The sequence below is a fragment of the Aedes albopictus genome, chromosome 3 (genome assembly GCF_035046485.1).
Source record: "Aedes albopictus strain Foshan chromosome 3, AalbF5, whole genome shotgun sequence".
In the NCBI taxonomy this organism is placed as follows: Eukaryota; Metazoa; Arthropoda; class Insecta; order Diptera; family Culicidae; genus Aedes; species Aedes albopictus.
The window spans coordinates 296,356,412-296,369,098 of record NC_085138.1 but is presented as its reverse complement, the minus strand read 5'-3'; the positions used below and the strand labels follow the sequence as shown (position 1 = coordinate 296,369,098).

The 12,687-nt window shown below is 40.7% G+C and overlaps 1 protein-coding gene and 1 long non-coding RNA gene across 5 annotated transcripts in view; both read right to left on the bottom strand.

The window, feature by feature from the left end:
• The window catches only part of LOC109414804 (uncharacterized), a 240,542-nt gene that overhangs the window by 203,880 nt on the left and 23,975 nt on the right, over positions 1–12,687 (bottom strand). The gene's annotated exons all lie outside the window — the stretch shown is intronic.
• On the bottom strand, positions 6,711–10,921 carry LOC109408407 (uncharacterized). Its single transcript, XR_009999060.1, has 3 exons — positions 7,900–10,921; positions 7,450–7,846; positions 6,711–7,384 (listed from the first exon to the last, which is right to left on the bottom strand). It is a non-coding gene; the product is annotated as an uncharacterized LOC109408407 (long non-coding RNA).

Below are 12,687 nucleotides of genomic sequence, written 5' to 3'. Positions count from 1 at the left end.
GAGATTGTTTAGATGTCAGGTTCATAACATTTTTTAAAGAAAGATGGGGGTGTAGGGTTTGTACTGGCATGCACTCTCTATGTTTACATTGAGTGTGTAGATGGTGCGAATTAAGCAGTTACGAATGAACGTGTAGAGTGACAGTTGCGATAAGAAGTGGAGCGTCGGCGGACGACGGATAGCGAACCTGTGGAAAGTCTGGTGAATACGAACGACCGGAGAAAGCTACTGAACTGGAGAGCTGGAGTTTGCCGTTGCGAGAGTTACTTCCGGAAGTGGACCCTACACATCGCATCGTCGTGGGTGCCCAGGACTAAAAAAATCTCCGCTGGATCAAAGTTTCTTGCATTACGTAATTTGTATTCGATTCTCTAAGTCATTGCTATATGTACCAAAAATAAACCCAATCATTTTCGCAAACAATATTATATCGAAAACTTTTTTCACACAAACAACAAAATTCTCCAAACACACTTTATCCGAAAATCGGACTCATGAGGAAAGTATTAAAGAAGCTTTAGTTTCACTTCCTCTTCTCCCTAATGATGCCCGGGTTTCATCAAGGCGAAACTTCAGATAGTTTTTTTTTCTCAGCATTGTCTTTCATATCCTGATGCCAGAGCACAGCAGAGCCCCGTTTCAATGCCAAAACAAAAATACCAACAACTCGGAAAACAACTTCTCTGTTCCTTCTCCGGCTGTGTACATGATAGCTTTGACAAAAGCCAAAGCAAACTAAACCATATTCCCAACCCGACAACAACAGCGAAAGAATGCAACTGATGTCCCGGCTGCATGCGATCCTACGTTGGGAGAGAAGATATTGCATCCAGAGGACAGTATGTACCTACGCCGTTTGCATCCCATTTTCCAGAGGATTACGGCACTGCTGGAAACAGACGACGCAGAGGATGGACGGACAGGTGACATGGAGATGTACAATCTCATTATCTGGGCTCCGCTTTTTGTTTATTTAGATGCGAAGCATAAGCTATCCAAGCTGGCAGCAAAGGAAAACTTTGAGCTTTGTGTTTTGGAAGTATGCGAGTTTATTCTACAATATACAGATAAATGTTGTTCTGTGATCGCTTGCGTATTTTTCGGTGTTTATTTGATAAACTTCTATTACGATTATGTTTGCTTTAAACACGTAGCCAGAGCCGGGCGTATGTTTTTGGTGGATATTGACTTAGCTTGTGCCTGAACTTGATTGACCACCCGTTGTTGTTGCTCCAGTATCATTAGATATGTTAAAGAATCCAATGAGATATGTGATTGGGACTAACAGTCATCCTCAGTGAGGAAGTGTAGGCAAGTAAGATACATGTTACATTAGATTGCATTACCGGCTGTTCGGGTCCGTATGAAGTTGATCATCAATATTAACTTCTTTTCTCGATCAGCCTAGATAGCTGTGTAGTGTCGGTAGCAGTTGTCACAATTGGCTAAGAATAACACTACGGACTGCCTGTTCCGGTGGTAAGAGTCCATTAAACAGATGACCCCTAATTTATGGTGTGATGCGTCTATATGCTTACCGTGCCTAGGAATGAATGGTTAGGGGGGTCTAATAAAATACTAACCGCTTAACGGAGCCTGTGGAGTACTAGGGCGCCCTCCAAGGTATTCTGCCCTTACTGCACTAACCGGAGCAATGGTGCAGTTGACCATGTGTTTCTCCGAGATAATCTGCTATCCTTATTAAGCCTCAACTGCGAAGCCCAATAAGAATAGGATTATTAGTATGTTGTTTGTTAGCTTTAATTATTCCTATATGGCTCTTCGCATTATGCGTTCTTCACAGTGTCCTCTGTGTATATTCGTCTCTGGCGTTCTTCAATCGATACCGTCTTGGTTTTTATCGCTGCTCTTTTTTCTTGTGTTGTGATTGTAAGAGTTTGATCGTACCTAGTTTGGGTGGTGGCTATGGTTATGACAGCTCAGATCAATCTTCAGCATAAAAGAACAGCTTTGGTCCAAGAACCTTACTTTCCTAGGGGGGATTTCTATGTAGATGTAATGCACCTATATGGTTCCGCATTTTGCGTTTGACCGATGTTTGCTACTTTCCGTAAAACTGAAACGGCAATCTCGCGTGTTATGCCTCGAGCACCACAATGTTTTGATAAAACTGCTTGTTTGCAGCCTTGCTATTCCCAAATCTTGATGGGGTCATACTGTCAAGTTTGTTCCGTAAGTGGATAATGCGTCGTATGAATTTGACCTCTTTCTTCTGAAATGATTAGAACGCTTTGTCGAGCATCACACCCGTGATGTTTTTCTGGTAAACATGCCTCTCGATGGGAACCAACATGCTAACCAAAATGGAAAATCCACTGTGACTTGTTTACACAATGTTGTTTACGATATCGGAAAAGCATTCATGCAAAAACAATTTTGTTCGGGTGTTTTCTTGGATTTCCAGGATACTTTTGACCACGTACCTTTTGATTCCATATAGGCCTTTTCATGTGACAGATCCGTGCATGCATTTATTTACAAAGTTTGAACAACAGCTGCTAACACGAACATGTCATCTTCATAGAAGAACTGTCAAACGCCCGAAAAATCAGCTGATTTAAGACGTCAAATGAAAAGGCCCATTGGAAGCCGCACGGATTGTCCTATTTATCTTTCAATGGTTTCCAATAGACCATTCCCGTGAAAATTTTTCATGTGCTCTACGGCTTTTCGCCAATTTATAGAACAAACTTTCCCAAGGAACCCATATGTTCAGAAGCCTCTAACTATTGAAAAACAATGAAAAACCTGCGAAGTAGCACTTTAGCCCTAGAGTCTCCTACACAAATGTTTTTCACAATACCGTCTACCCCCGTTGGTTTGAACGACACCTCATGCAAACCAACGGGGTTCATTTTTCGTTTGAACATCTAGCAACCCTGTGGACGACGAATAACCCCACTGCTGGCAGCCTCATTTTATGTTTTGTTTTGATTCTGCGTTCCGTTTCACCCCGTTCCATTAGCAGAATGAAGTTTGAGCCATTTTTAATTTGAACGATGTGCAGATTAGAGGGGGTCAAATTAAAAAGTGTTCAGATTAGATGCGGTCAAACGAACGGGGGTAGACGGTACTCGTTGAGCCCCTTTCTCCTCTATGCTTTTTCGGAGAAATGTGGAGAATTTGAAATCAGCTGACTGTCAATGATGACATTTGATATTCTTTGTTGTGATCTACTCCCATCCGCGCCGTTCGAAATCAAAACAACAACAGTTGAAAAAAAAAGTAAAGCTACCCGAGTATGTATATCTTTTTCGAAAACCTAGCCATTTTTTGAGATTCTTCCGTCGTTTTTGTACAAAACTTGAAGTGCGCATGTGATCAATTAACCCTTATGTGGCCGACAGGGTACCCGGGTACCCAGCGCCCATTTGAAAAGCACGGTGGAGAAAAAAGCAAAAAAATTGTCGGACACATAACGGTTAAAACCCTCGCAATTTTGGGGACTGTCCAGCAGTGAATCAGGAAGTTGTTCCGGCTCCGGGAGCAAACCACAAACAACCGTCTGGCTGGCGCTGGAGTTGTTCGAGTCGACGATGGCACAAAGCTTTACCGAGCTCAACTGTTCCAAATTAATGCACAAGGAACAGAAACGCCTACACTCAGCGAAAAAAACTAACAAAATTCATCGAAATACCTTATGAAAATTTGCTATAACTAATTCTTATGGATGACATAAGAATACCTTATGAAAATTGATCGTGCTTGCTATGACAAATTTTATAAGATAGACCTATGAAAAGAACAAAAAAATCGTAAAATGATGCAGACCGGATTCGATCCATGAACGTCGGGATCACCGAGCCCGTGTTTTATCCACACGGCTACCGACGCTTGAGAATACCATGTTGCTAAACATGAATAAAAGCCAAGCTGTGAAACGATTTTACGTCATAGAGTGGCCTTATGAAATTCATCCGAATCATTATGAATTATTTAAAGGCCGTTTCATAAGTTGGGTCTTATTAAAATCTTAAGGTTATTTGGCTGAGTGTACGCAAAGTGGAGAAAGAATCCCTGTTGAATGAGTTTATATTGGACGCGGACGACGATGACGACATTGCACGAATCAACCGGGAGCTGGAGAAAAAATACGGCACTGGCACGGCGTATAGCAGTTCCGGAAAGTCGGCTCGTTTGTGATCTATTTGTCTTCGACCGCGGGGTGGACTGTGATGAGGAGGATTCCTTCATCGACAACACCGAAACGTTCGACACACTGATCCCACAGCAGGAGAAATTCGTTAGTGGTGGGTTCTACATAAACTTGGGGCAGCCGGGGTTCAAAACTTTGCCGAATTTTGAACGGCCGGAGGATGCCGAGCGGATCGCCAAGCCAAAAAAGCGACTGCTGTCGATGTCAAGCGAAACAAAGAAAGCTGGGAGGAGAAAAAGAAGGAACAAATGGGAAGTGCGACGCCGTCGACAAGCGGAGCAAACGGTTGAATGGACATGTAGGGAGGAAACCAAAAAAGGGAGTGGAAAAGGGTAAGGGGAAATTGTTGGTGATGAAAAAAAAGGATAAGGAAAAAATAAAATAAAAAAAGTACGTTGTTTTCCTGCAATTTCATAAAATAAAGGTAATTACTATAAATTTATTACTGTTTATAACAATTAATTACCAATATTACAAACCATTACAGACGCATCAACATTCATCAGTTAGGCGGTAAGTGGATGGAGTCAGCGTTTTGTGTTAGGGATACGCTTCATGTCTCAGCTGCAAGCAACTTTCCGAAGAGGTGGATTTCGGCGGCTACTGGTTCGGCGGAGCACAGTCCTTCGAATTGCGGAGTGATCCATCGACCTCCAGAACACGAGCATAAGTGACGCCTAGTGGGATGTCGGAAGAACGCCAGGTGTATAATATTCAATAAAGAACCAGAGAGTGGCTGCGACTCCGTGGTAGACTTGTGGTTGCAAAGGACCTAAGAGCACTCAACGTTCAGGGTAACTGGAAACGAATGACCCGGAACCAGATCCAGCGGAGAAAATTGAACGAAGTAATTTATATTCCACAAAGTTTCGAGGTAAGTAATTCTCTTTTTCGTATTTAGTCAAAGTCAAATGCGCAACACAGCGCACTATGTGCGTATGATTTTTTTCAATGTGTTTGACAAACATCATATCAGCATAAAACCTTATCTACGATCTTTTCTAATTCTGCCACTAATTTATTATCCTCTGTTGAAGACTGTGTAGTTTATTTTTCAATGTATGTGGTACTTATTTCACTGGTTTCGCTAGTGCCTGTGAGAGATTCCTCTGTGATTTTTGCTATAAAACATGTTGACGTGCTTGGTGGGTCCTAGTTTGTGAGCAAATGAGATGACAGTGGTTGAACTAATGCCTAGCACTGTAGATATACAGTATAATATTATGATTTTTTTTATTACAAAATATTATTCAGACGCCATCACCTTGACCATTGTACGAGTTTTGAGAGTATTCAAACAGGGTTATACTGCACATCAATGCTTTCGCCTAGGGGCAGGACAGATACAGCGAGAGTAACTCTGTTATCGAAGTGTTGCTCAGAATTCCTCAGGATTGCTCTGGATCACTCTGGTTTTCCTGAAGTGTTGCCTGATACCAGTGAAAAATCGAGCAGTCTTGCCTGATTTCCCGCTTCGTAGAGACGTTCCTGAATGGATTCGAGCAAAAAGAGTTTCTCAGGATTACTCAGAGTTGCTCCGGATTGCACAGTGTCTTGCCCCTAGGCTTTCGCTGTGTCGTGTTCTCCCATTCAGAAATACCAGTATTATCACTAATACCTACTGCTAATGCACAACTAGAGAAGTTTTTTATATACATAATTATTTAATGTGTATTGTTCTTATTGCTGATTACTAATAAATAATACGGGGGTAGGGTGTTTTGCTGGGTTGGGAACCTGTTGTCAAGTTATCCGAAAATAGACCATTTGGGGCATGGATAGTGGGCACTTTCCGTGATAACTGCTGGTAGCTGCTTGTAACTGTCAAAGGTAAGTAGATTCATTATGTCTTATGAGGTAGGTAATGCAAAACATGAGTCATTTTTGATTTCAATGATTTTCAGAAAGTCTTTGGGAAAGTTCACCAAGTCTCCTTTAATTGCTTGGTGACGCAAATTACGTTTAGTTTGAGATATTCTTCAAGGTTAAAAAATATCTGAGAAGGTTCACCAAGTCCTCTTGAACTGCTAGGTGACGCACATTACGTTTAGTTGTCTGAGATATTCTTCAACGTCATAAAATGTGTCTTTGAGAAGGTTCACCAAGTCCTCTTGAACTGCTAGGTGACGCACAATACGATTAGATGTTTGAGATAGACTTTAAGTTTAGAACATGTCTGAGAAGGTTCACCAAGTCCTCTTGAACTGCTAGGCGACGCACATTATGTTAAGTAGACTGAGATAGTCTTCAGGTTTAGAACATGTCTGAGAAGGTTCACCAAGTCCTCTTGAACTGCTAGGTGACGCACATTACGTTTAGATGTTTGAGATAGTCTGCAAGGTTAGAAAATGTCTGAGAAGGTTCACCAAGTCCTCTTGAACTGCTAGGTGACGCACATTATGTTAAGTAGACTGAGATAGTCTTCAAGTTTAGAACATGTCTGAGAAGGTTCACCAAGTCCTCTTGAACTGCTAGGTGACGCACATTACGTTTAGTAATCTCTCTCAAATTGTTTGATTATATAAAACACGTTTATTAAAAAACAAAACTGGTATCTTTCGATCACGCCCTGGTTTTCTTCACCGTTTTTTTTTTACTCTTCAGCATCGTTAAACTACTTTCACAGCAAATCTTCCTGGAGCATCTCCTCTTCCGCAGCCCGGTGTGTGGCTTGTGTCCTATATGAGAACTACAGTTGAACCATTTTCAAACCCGATGGCAGCTACACTCATCGATAGGCATCGTCTTCAACCGGTCATCCACGTTTTCCACCTGGTAGCCTTTCCGTGCACTCATGCAGCTTCCGTAGCCGTTCGGAGGTGATCTGCCGGAACATGGAGCTGCTGCTCCATCCACGAACACTTCCGGATTGACGCTGCTCACTGCTGGTGGTGGTATCACTTCCAGGAAAGGCAGAGCAGTTTTCGTTGTAGCATCGTCGAAATCCACGGTGGTTCCACTTCCATCCGAATCCCCCGAAACTTTTAACTGGCCGCTGAAGCCTTTCTGCAGGAGGAATTTTGTGTTTTCCCCTCCCGTGAGCTCGGATAATATGGGCAAAAACGTAATATGGTTCCTGGATAGTTCTTCTAGTGATTTCACCTCCATAGGAATTCACAATATTTATGCCGTTGGAAGCTGAGGACAATATAACAAGAAGGCTTGAGAATATTGCCCGGTCCATATCAGGCTATAATGCTTGAAATCCTGGAAAAGTAACAGTAAATTATTCATGAATTCTGCTATTCTTACAGTTGGGAGCAGTTGGCTACCTTCTGGGAGATTATTCCTACACGAAATTAAACACGAGACATTCAGGAAAGTTTGGAATCTGGAGCGGTTGCGGAATTTCCGATATCAAAATATTTCCTTTGGTTGCATAACCGCAACGCGTTGCATTTCTGTGGGTCATTTGAGGCTTCCTGTGGTAGGTAGATGACCCTCGTGAGGAAGACACCGATGAATTGATCTAAAAATCCATCGAAAGGGGCGAGGTTTTCAAGGACCTGTGTGCCGGTTCCAGGTTGATGGCATGGGCCTGGATACGTCGAAACTGCCAAGAGCCGAGCGGCATGGGATGGATGTCGTGGCATGCTGCGGCAACGTATGAGGTAGAATACTGCGAGGAGCTCGTTTTGCTCGAAAGCCTTCTTGCTGGAAACAGGAGAACTATTAGGAGGTGGTTGTGCAGGACTAGATGCAGCTTAAATCACCGGCACTACCTGTGAGGACTGTGGAAGACTTCCGCTCTTCCGACTTGGATCCGGATGAATTGATTACAAAAAGCAATACTCCTGCTGTGGCACTGGCAATAGTAGGGGATGAAACAGCAGGTGATCCGCTGGACAGATGAAGTGTCTCTGCCTTCTTTGTTGGCAGCTTTGCCGTCGTTCTGTTTTCGTCGGTCCGTTAATATCGAAATGGGACACGGTGTGTCTGATAGAACAAAATTAATTTAAAAAAATCGGTATCGCTAAAACACCCACCAAACGAAAGCTGAAGGTCCCCTCTTTCATTTGAGACTAAAAGGAGAAAGTTCTATCGGCGGGTCTAGAACAATTTTTTTTTTTCAAATATTACTATCTTTGAGGCTTGTGTTTTTTTCTTTTTTCAACCTTGAGTGTAGCCAAATGGGCTTGTATGAGGTCGCCCATTACTAACGTGTCCTTTCAAAAGAGTAAACGGGTCAAATCAAAAATTAAAAATTTTCCTTACAAAATATTGCTTAGACATAAAGTGCAAAAAAATTAAGGCAGTTGAATAGAATTTCAGCAGTATCTGGGCATATATACAAATAAACTTCGCTTTTTATGTGGAAGTAGTTATTGCGGCTGCAATTTTCTTATTTTTTATTGACAGTTTCTTATGATTTAACAGTTTTACGATCAAAGTAGGCCGAGTAATGGCTACAAAAATAGAACATACATCAAAGTAGTTCAGATAACGGGGCACAACATTTGGAAGGTAATCCATTTCGGAAAACTGAAAGTTTTTTGATGATGTAATTTAAATCGTTCAAAAGCATGAATAAAACGATCTAGAACTCCACACCAATTTTATCAATGTGATGGTCTGTCTTATATCCTTGTATGCCGTGGCTCGGATGGAATTATCACAAGCCGAAATTTGTTCAATTTGTGCACCTTTATGGTACTTAAGATTTAAACATTTTTAGTTAATTTAGACTATTGCAGTAAGGTATAGCTCCTTACTTTTAAAGAAACAACTACGACAAGAACCCCCTAAGTGACGAAGAAAACCAAACCAAAGAGTACGTTTTGTGTTTGAAGAAGTGTTTTTCCGCTACAATTAACATCAAAAGCAGTTAATATTCACTGTTTTAGATTTGTTTAGTAAAATTGTCTAATAACGGGTAATTAGACATAAAAAATATTAGTAACAGTATATCTTTGTGAACAGGTAGCCTTACTCAACTGACAAAAACAGAATAATTAATGCCACATGTCTAACGGTATATGTAATAAGAACAACGTGCTAAACTGTCGGTTATCAATAGTTTGATCTTTTGCTATTTTTTTTAAATCTGTATTAACGAGATTTTTAGCCCTTGGCTAGCTCATCTCGGGACCCACGCTTCACTTCCCTTCCGAAGGCAGAACTCACATTTTGCGAGTTTGTTGGGAGTGGGACTCGATCCCAGGTCCTCGGCGTGATAGTCAAGTGTTCTAACCATCATACCAGGTCCGCTCCACATCTTCTGCTAGCATCATGGCATTATAGACGAGTTAGCAACTTTTCATTCAATTCTACAGCTTTATTGACATATACACATGTTTGACATTAAAGTACATATGTCTGAGCACATACATATTAATCAGAACGGATTGAAAATGTCTCAACTTGTTCTTGTTTCTACTTGCAGGTTGTTGATATTATGAAAACTTTTTTCTGAAAGATATCAGAGATAGCAGTTAGTACTACCCCACAAAAAAGTTCGGACTTGCTCATTTAAATTTATCTCATTCAATGGTGGCGAATATACAGGAAAATGATCAAAGGCAAGCAGTTTGTTTGCACTAAAGCTGAAGTACATTGAAACTTGTTGAACATCATTGAGACTTCTCATAAAGTTGCTGAGGTTGCTGAATATTTGCGGGCAAAACCCAGAGATCAGGCTGATCAGATGAAGCTCTTAAATATTCATGAACTACCATCCAGATGGAAACCGGCGTCAACGAGTGACCAGAACAGTAAACCGATTTTGTTTACCGATGATTTGTTTTTGATAACGAAAAGTGCCCATAAAGCCACAGCTGAGGGTGACGGGTTCGATTCCCGGTAAGTCCAGGACCTTTTCGTGAAGGAAATTTCCTCGACTTAAATGAGCATGCAGTATTTTCGTGCAAATCACACGCTATACACATGCAAACTAGTAATTGGCAAAAGAAGTTTTTAGTTAAAAACTGTGAAAGTGCTTGTAGGAGATAAAATAAGAAAATTTCAAACAAATCAAACAATTTCATTTATTCTTATTACATCTCCTACAGTGCTCATAGAACAAGCTAAGAAGCATGCTTTGTCCCTGTAGGGACGTTTCGCCAAGAAGAAGAAGAAGAAGAAGAAGAAGAAGAACAAGAAGGAGAAGAAGAAGAAGACGACAGAAAACATGTGTCTTGAGTACCAGACGCGCATTGAAGTTAAAAAGCTGTTTGAGAAGAATATATGACGAAGTCACACCCCGAAATTTCAAGAGCACAAATCTGAAGAACCAAATGACGGTATATGCTGTAAAGGTGGTCGATTGGTGACCTGCTGGTGCCAGTCAAATACGAGACCCTAAAGACGTATACGCATCTGTCATAGGATGCAAACACATTATTGGAATCTAGATTGGAATTCAAAGGAACAGCATATAACTCGATTTTATACTCACTGTTCTAGTACTTTCACCACACTGTCCATAAACACAAAACTGTCATCTACTGGATTTCCCATTCACATGGGACTATTGTGCTTTTATGTGAAGAATAATAAACATAATATAAAAAATATATCGTCGGAAAATCATGCTTGCAATGGAAAAACAGTGTTTTGTCATAAATGTGTTCTTCGAAAAAAATTAAAAAAATATCATATTTTTTCAAAAAAAAAAATTGTTCTAGACCCGCCGATAGAACTTTCTCCTTTAAGTCTCAAATGAAAGGGGGGACCCTTAGCTTTCGCTTGGTGGGTGTCTTAGCGATACCGATTTTTTTAAATTAATGTTCTCCACCAGACACACCGTGGGGACGATATTTGTGACGAAGACTCTCTTCGTGGACAATCAGCCAGCCAGGAGGTGAGGCGATGGGGGTTTGACAGTTTGAAATGTAAACATGTCAGAACGACGGTAGGGTTGGAATCCTATTCTCCACAGTAAAAAAACATCTCCACATGCAAGGGGTGTACACACTACTTCGCACGGTGATTTTAATTTAAAATTGGAGAGATTTTTCGAGTTTTCAAAAAATTGTATGAAAATCAGGAATTCATAAAAAAATAATTCGAAAATGGCAATGTTCATGAAAACCAATTGTCTTTCGAAGAAAAATATAAAAAAGGGGGGTAAGGTCAGACGGGAATGGTCTATTGGATTTACCAAATGCTCAAAAACCAACATCTCTTCTCGGCATTATGTCAAGCAGCGATTAGGAAATTGTGTCTTTGTGGATGCCCCCATGCGAGAGTCCTGCCACCACTTTTGAGGAATCTCGTAGCATAAACGCAATTGAGATAAGGGTAACTCTCGCTGAGACCGTCCCACTATTTACACCATGTCTTCAAAAATGTTTAAGGTGGAGATTTTCTGAAGGTCCTCCCCAAAAAAGTAAGGAAAATGCATTTGGTCAATCAAATTGGTGGACCCCCCGTTAGTTAGAGCCACAAACATTTTGGCGGACCCCTCGATTTTTGTCAATTGTTGGTTCGTTTGAACCGTTATAACTCGAAAGTTTCGCCAGAAACCACCTGAAAACTATAGGTTGTTGAAAAGAGAGAAGATAGGGCTACTATTTACAGTTATAAAAAGTTGGGTCGGCCATATTGATTTTGGCCGCCATCTTGGATTTTTATACCAAAACTGTTTTTTCACCATGTTGGCAACCACCGATTTTCAAAATTTTTGCGTCAATCGAAAGCGGGGACATTTTTACACAACATATCAAAAATTTAGAGATGTATCTTTTTCCTATCAAAAGTAATCTGCACTTTTACGAATCATGCCACTTTTGCGCACTGGGACAGGTGTCGATTGTTTACATAAATGCAGCGTTATTTCACAGTGTTTACGAACATTTATTCTAAATCTGAATCCACTAATGAAAAGTTGAAAGTTTCAGCTTTTTAAAACTCCAAAAAAGTTAAAAAAGAAATGCCCGCATCGTTGAGAAACAGTAAAAAATGAGAACGATCCTCCGATTTGCCCTAATTTTGCTGCAGGTGCGTTTGTGTATACAAGCAGGCGCCAACTTTGATGCTGTTGCGTGTCATTGCCGGTGCGCATGGAAATGTATGGAGAAAACGTGTCATGATTTACAAAAGTGCAGATAACTTTTGATAGGAAAAAGATACATCTCTAAATTTTTGATATGTTGTGTAAAAATGTCCCAGCTTTCGATTGACGCAAAAATTTGAAAATCGGTGGTTGCCAACATGATGAAAAAAATGTTTTGGTACATAAATTCAAGATGGCGGCCGAAATCAATATGGCCGACCAAACTTTTTATAACTGCAAAGAGTACCTCTATCTTTTCTCTTTGAAGCAACCTATAGTTTTTAAGTGGTTTCTGGCGAAACTTTCGAGTTATAACGGTTTAAATGAGCCAACAATTGACCAAAATCGAGGGGTTCACCAAAATGCTTGTGGCTCTAACTAACGGGGGGTCCACCAATTTGATTAACCAAATGCATTTTCCTTACTTTTTTGGAGAGGACTTTCAGAAAATCGCCACCTTAAACATTTTTGAAGACATGGTGTAAATAGTGGGACGGTCTCAGCGAGAGTTACCCAT